Source organism: Medicago truncatula, chromosome 5, assembly GCF_003473485.1.
Source record: "Medicago truncatula cultivar Jemalong A17 chromosome 5, MtrunA17r5.0-ANR, whole genome shotgun sequence".
Taxonomy (NCBI): domain Eukaryota; kingdom Viridiplantae; phylum Streptophyta; class Magnoliopsida; order Fabales; family Fabaceae; genus Medicago; species Medicago truncatula.
The window spans coordinates 20,732,918-20,739,998 of NC_053046.1; the positions used below are offsets into that span (position 1 = coordinate 20,732,918).

Here is a 7,081-nt window from a genome sequence, read left to right on the forward strand (position 1 = left end):
CTAGTATGCATTGTATCAAATTTTTGTGTCAGTGTGTCAACCTTAGCAGTTAGATGATCAAGGGAGGAAATTTTGTACATACTTGCCTCTTTTTTAGAGGGTGAAGAAGCAGTGATGACTCTCTCACTTGTCCACTGATAGTGGTTTTGTGCCATGCCCTCGATCAAATCATATGCTGCTGTGTAAGTTTTATTCATCAAAGCTCCACCTGCAGCTGCATCAACATAGATTTTTGTGGTATACGAAAGACCATTATAAAAGGTGTGGATAATTAGCCACTTCTCTAAACCATGATGGGGGCAAAGCCTAAGCATTTCTTTGAAACGCTCCCACGCATCGTAAAGAGATTCACCATCTTTTTGAGTGTATTGAAAAAGCCTCGCCCTGAATTGAGCGGTTTGAGAAAGGGGAAAGAATTGGGAAAGGAAAGCTCGCCTCATTTGGTCCCATGAAGTGATAGAACCAATAGTCAATGAATGAAACCAAGCACTAGCTCTATCCCTTAAGGAAAAAGGAAAGAGGTGCAGCCTTACGGCCTCTTGGTTTGCCTTCAAAGTTCCACTGAGTTTTAAAAAATTTGAAACATGAAGATTCGGATCCTCAGTGGGTGATCCGAAAAATTGATTTTGCTGCACTAGGTAAATAAGTGCAGGCTTTATTTCAAATTTACTATCCTCAACCGTTGGGTACACAATAGCATCGTACGGCTCATCTGAAGATGTGATTGCATACTCTTTGAGAGCACGTTTCTCATCCATGTCGTTATTATTGTCTTCGAGCCATGCCTGAAATCAAAACGGTTAAAGATAGAAAATAAAAATAAGGAGAAAGGGAGGGAGAGAGAGAGATATATATATATATATCTCAAGACAGTTTCTCTTTTGTTCCTCTAGCAACCAAGCCTATTTCGCTGACTTGATTACTATTAGATTTTGGTTCCTCTAACAACCAAGCCTATTTCGCTGACTTGATTGTTATTAGTTCCCTTGAAGATTGAAACTATGTGTCTCAAAGATTGCAAAGCCTATTTCGCTGACTTTGCAATCCTTGTCTAAATTCACTTGTTCGAATATCAAAGCTCCACTTTCGTTTTATGAATTGATATTTGAGATGATGGATAAACAATTATCAAACCCTCCACTTTCGTTTCCACAGTTTGATAATGGTTGATCCATGTTAAAGCGGTGAATTTAGATAAGGAATTAGGGTTACATAAGATTAAGGTTTAAAGCTTGGTTTGATTAGGATTATGTCATTAGACTTATCCAACAATCCCAAGACAAGAGAAGTCTACTCACTGACGTTCATTGTAGACAAGGAGAAGAAGAGAGAAAACATAAAAGTAAATAACAAAGAAAGTAAAATGAACTTTTATTAGAAAGACAATTGTCACATATTGTATTCCAAGAAGAGATGAATATTAGTGATGGCTAGCTATTCTATTTATAGTACACAATTGACTTAAAATCTAAGCAAGTATATTCCTAGAATATTCCTCGGTAGATTGTGCGCCAAAATAGAATTGCTTGGAGTCAAAGCAAAAGCAGCAAAAGGCATCTGGAGGGTGGCACGGCCGTGCCAAGGCTAGCACGGGCCGTGCCAAGCTTCTGACTTGTGGGAGATATATTTTGTTTCCCAATCTTCATGTTTTTGTGTCCAATCTGCTCCAAATCCCTTTCTTTTGCTCCAAGACTCTCTCCATCCAATATTCTTCCCTGAAATATAATAAATTGCATTTTAAAGTAAACTATCCTAAAAAGGAAATAATACTAATATAAAATTATATAAAATCTAAACTAAAAAGCATATTAAAATAACATATAAATGACTCATCAGATGGATCTGAAGAAAAGTTTCGATGAGCTGCTGGATCAACTGAGCACTAAATGTGTCTCATCTCACTCTGCAATGCTGAAGAGAATGTTGGATGATATGCATGAAGCAGCTAGAGTGAAAGAGCTGGATTATGTGCCTCTACTAGCCAACACTCCTTTCTATCCAGAAGATGAGTACATTTCAAGAACTGTTAGAATTCAAGCCGGGTTGAAAAGAAGACTGAGAGCAAAGGATGAACAACTTCAGAAGAAGGATGAGCAGATTAAATATCTTTTGGAACAGATGTATAAGCTAGCCAAACCTTAGTTGCACACCCAAATGTTGCTTGTTTAAATGTGTGTTCTAACTGGTTTAATTGCTTTAACTTTGTACTTTAACTTGTCTATCATAAATGTTTATCATTGCTTCTGATTCATACTCTTTACAAGCTCTTTGCTCTAATAATATTTGCTGCATTTTAATGCTGTTTGATCTGATACACTGTATTTTAAAGTTTATACTTTTGTTGCTCTGATACTCTTTCTTTTGTTTTTACTTACTTTTTGTTGATGACAAAAGGGGGAGTAGATGTAGTATTTTAAGGCTCTGAGCCCCATTATAATATCTTGATTAAGTCAATGAGCTTTGCTCAGAACCACTTCTAAACCTTTTTAATACTTCTGATATTTTATGAGTATTTTATTGAAATTTAATTAATAAGAATAGAACTCAGGGGGAGCTTACAAACATCACCTTAAAGATCTATTAGACTCAAGGGGAGCTTACAAACCTCTATCCCAGAAGTCAACTTATTAATTAGATCAACAAAAATTGAACATTTTAAATACTATTGTTTGTCATCATCAAAAAGGGGGAGATTGTTGGAACAAAATGTGTTTCACAATGAACCTTAATAAGTTTTGATGATAACAAGGTATTAAAAATTGTCAATTGGTTATTACTAATAATTGTTCAAGTGTACAGGACCAAAGGCTAGTCAAGTAATTTCAATAGGTCTTGGAAGAACAATGGAAAGAAAAAGAATTCTAAGCATCTGAAGAAAACTGCGTCTGAAGCTTAAAGTGCTTCTGAAGCTGAAGTGCTCCTGAAGTGATGACGTCATCAGAAGCAGAAGGTCATCAGAAGCAAGATTTTCATCAGAAGCGAAATCATCACCAGAAGCTACATTTAATCCATATATTCAAACTGAAGATCCAAAGTAGTTGTTTCTCATTTCAACCTTATCTAAGAAGAACGAAGAATTGAAAGGGAGGTATCAACGGTCATTTGGATAGCACTGAGCATTTGTCCTTCGTTAACAGAGTTGACAAAGTACAAGTGTACAACCACTACCTCCACTACTCTGTTTTTGTCCACGCTGCAAGACAAGACAACAGCTATGCCTGCAGAATTTGTGCCTTCAAGATGGGAATGAATTTGAAGCTAATTCTTCAAAGGACTACACCCAAATCAGGCAAAGGATTACTGGTGAATGATCAAAGGATTTCAAACGACTCTTTAGACGTGCTAATTATCTCAACGTCTCTTTCACGCCTCTATATAAAGGAGTGAAGACTTGAAGATTGCATATAGAGATACACAAGTTCAAAAGCGCCAAAACTCTGTCAATTTGATTCTACAAAGCACACTGAATTTCTGCACTGATTTGATACATCTTAGAAATTCAAAAGTCTAGAGTCTTTATTGTATTGTATTGTGAACACCACTGATTGTATATCAAGTGTTCAAGTCAAACTTAATTCTTTGTATTTTTGTTTGATCAGAAGCCTCTTGCCTGTGTGCTTGAGCAGTAGAAGTCTCTTGCTTAGTGCTTGAGCATTGGAAGACTCTTGCGTGTGTGCTTGAGCATTTTTGTGAAGTCTCATACTTAGAGAGTATTGAGCATTTGTAATCTTTGTGATTATAGTGAAATATCCTTGGAAGTGCAAGGGGGACTGGACTACTTCCGATTTGTGGAAGGAACCAGGATAACTGCTTGTGTCTTGCTTTTCTTTTCTCTGCTATGTTCTTTTCCGTAGCATATCTGATTCTGATCATTACATCAGAAGCATTCTCAAACTGCTTCTGAAGTACTATCAGAAGAAGAATTTTTTAGAAAGAAAAAGAAAACACAATTCAACCCCCCCCCCCCCCCCTTCTTGTGTTTTTCTCACCTTCAACATATTTCCGAAGTTGCGACACATGGAAAACATCATGCAAATTCGAAAGATGCGGTGGTAATCCCAATCGATATGCCACCGGTCCAACTCTTTCTGATATTTGATACGGACCAATAAATCTCGGAGTCAACTTCTTTGACTTCAAAGCACGTCCAACACCGGTCACAGGAGTGACTCTCAAAAACACGTGGTCTCCTTCTTGAAACTCAAGATCTTTCCTGCGCTTATCATGATAACTCTTTTGTCGACTTTGCGACGCTTTCATTTTCTCTTGAATCATCTTAACCTTCTCAGTAGTCTGCTGAACAATCTTTGGTCCTAAGACCTCTCTTTCTCCTGACTCAAACCAACACAACGGAGTTCTGCATCTCCGACCATATAAAGCCTCAAAAGGTGCCATTCCAATACTAGAATGATAACTATTATTGTATGTGAACTCAATCAACGGAAGATGACTATCCCAAGTTCCTCCTTGCTCAAGAACACAAACTCGCAACAAATCCTCTAGCGACTGAATCGTCCTCTCCGACTGACCATCTGTCCGCGGATAATAAGCCAAACTCAATCTCAACTTAGAACCCAAAACCTCTTGCAAACTTTTCCAAAATCTAAAAGTAAATCTTGGATCTCTATCTGATACAATGCTCGAAGGAATGATGAGTCTTTTATTATCTATTTTAATATATAATTTAGTTTCGTTTTAATAAGATTTAAGTTTATTTTATATTAATATTATTTCCTTTTTGAACTATTTTACTACAATTGCATATTGTTATATTTCAGGAACGAATATTTGATGGATTGAGTCTTGGAGCAAAACAAAGGGGTTTTGGAGCTGATTTGGTACGAAAATACGAAGATTCATAAAACGAAAGTGGAGTTTGGTATTCGAACAAGTGAATTTAGACAAAGATTGTAAAGGCAGTGAAATAGTCTTTACAATCTTTGAGACATATAGTTTCGATCTTCAAGGGAATTTAGCGAAATAGGCTTGGTTGTTAGAAGAACCAAAATCTAATAGTAATCAAGTCAGTAAAATAGGCTTGGTTGCTAGAGGAACAAAAGAGAAACTGTCTTGAGAAATTAGGTCTAACATAAGGTTATAAGTTTAATAGTTTGGTTTGTGAAGGACTTGTCATTAGGATGAACCAATAATTCCAAGGCTTTTATCTTTTCTTTTATTATTTTCTTTTAATTAAAAACCTAAACTTTTCTACCTTATAAACCTTTAGTCTAATCATTATCTAAAGTTAATTGAATTCATAACTCCCTGTCGGAACGATACTCATCTTTTTACTACTTCGGTAAGACCGTGCACTTGCGGTTTTATCCCATCAAGGAACACCATGCAACTTCACAATCTCCTTGATATAAATCTCTGCCAACTGGGCAACAGGAAACCTAATATTAATCGGTAGAAAATGAGCCGACTTTGTCAATCTATCAATAATAACCCAAATTGCGTCATTCCCTCTAGGAGTATTCGGTAAACGCGTCACAAAATCCATGGATATACTATCCCATTTCCACTCTGGCACATCTAAAGATACCATCATACCAGCAGGTTTCTAATGTTTAATCTTCGACCTCTGACAAACTAAACAGGAATACACAAACTGTGCCACATCACGTTTCAATCCAGACCACCAGAAAATCTTCTTTAGATCATGATACATCTTCGTAGCTCCCGGGTGAATACTCAGGTTACTTCTATGACTCTCTTCAAGAATCATTTTCTTCATCTCTTCATCGTCAGGAATACAAATTCGACCTCGGAATCTCAACACACCATGGTCATCGACTTTAAAGTCACCATCTTCAGTCTGATTACTAGCAACCAACAAGTCTACAAACTTGACATCAACTTTCTGTGCCTCTTTAATACTCTTCAGAAATTCACTGTCAATCTTCAGCATTCTCAGTTTCACACTCTGAGGTGACCACTCGCAAACTAGGCTCATATCTCTAAACTGTTCAAGTAACTCGAACTCTCTAACGTTAGCTTTACCTGGATGATAATTCAAATCAAAGTCATAATCTTTCAATAATTCGAGCCACCTTCGTTGCCTCATATTCAATTCTTTCTGATCGAACAAATACTTCAAACTCTTGTGATCACTAAACACCTCAAACCTCGAACCATACAAGTAATGTCTCCATATCTTCAATACAAAGACCACAGCCGCCAACTCTAAATCATGCGTCTGGTAATTCTTCTCATTAATTCTCAACTCCCTTGAAGCATAAGCTACCACTTTACCATCTTGCATAAGTACACCTCCTAAACCCAACTTGGACGCATCACAGTAAACCACAAAAGGTTCATCGGACTTCGGCAAAATCAAAATCGGAGCTGTCGTCAGCCGCTTCTTTAATTCACTGAAACTGTTCTCGCAATGAACATCCCACACAAAAGCTTTACCTTTACAAGTCAACTGCGTTAGCGGAAGTGCTAACTTAGAAAATCCTTCAATAAATCTTCTGTAGTAACCAGCTAAACCCAAGAAACTTCTAATCTCTGTAACTGACTTAGGAGTCTCCCATTGCGATACCGCTTCAACTTTAGAAGGATCTACAACAATACCATCACCAGAAATGACATGGCCAAGGAAACTTACCTCTTTCAACCAGAACTCACACTTAGATAATTTAGCATAAAGTTTCTTCTCTTTCAGCACTTGCAAGACAATCTTCAGATGCTCAGCATGTTCTTCTTCAGTCTTGGAGTAAATTAAAATATCATCGATAAAGAAAACTACGAACCGATCCAAAAATGCATGGAAGATGCGATTCATATACTCCATAAACACTCCAGGTGCATTGGTAACACCAAAAGGCATAACTTTATATTCATAGTGACCATAACGCATTCTGAAAGCTGTCTTCTGCATATCTTCATCTTTTACTTTAATCTGGTGATACCCTGATCTCAAATCAATCTTGCTGAAAACACGTGCACCCACTAACTGATCCATGAAATCATCAATTCTCGGAAGAGGATACCTATTCATTACTTTGTTCAACTGACGATAATCGATACATAACCTCATACTACCATCTTTCTTCTTTACTAACAAAACTGATGA

The 7,081-nt window shown here is 37.0% G+C and overlaps 1 non-coding gene across 1 annotated transcript; it reads left to right on the forward strand.

The window, feature by feature from the left end:
- The first annotated feature begins 285 nt into the window (after positions 1 to 285).
- On the forward strand, positions 286 to 392 carry LOC112422262 (small nucleolar RNA R71). Its single transcript, XR_003012629.1, has one exon. It is a non-coding gene; the product is annotated as a small nucleolar RNA R71 (small nucleolar RNA).
- The last annotated feature ends 6,689 nt before the right edge of the window (positions 393 to 7,081 follow it).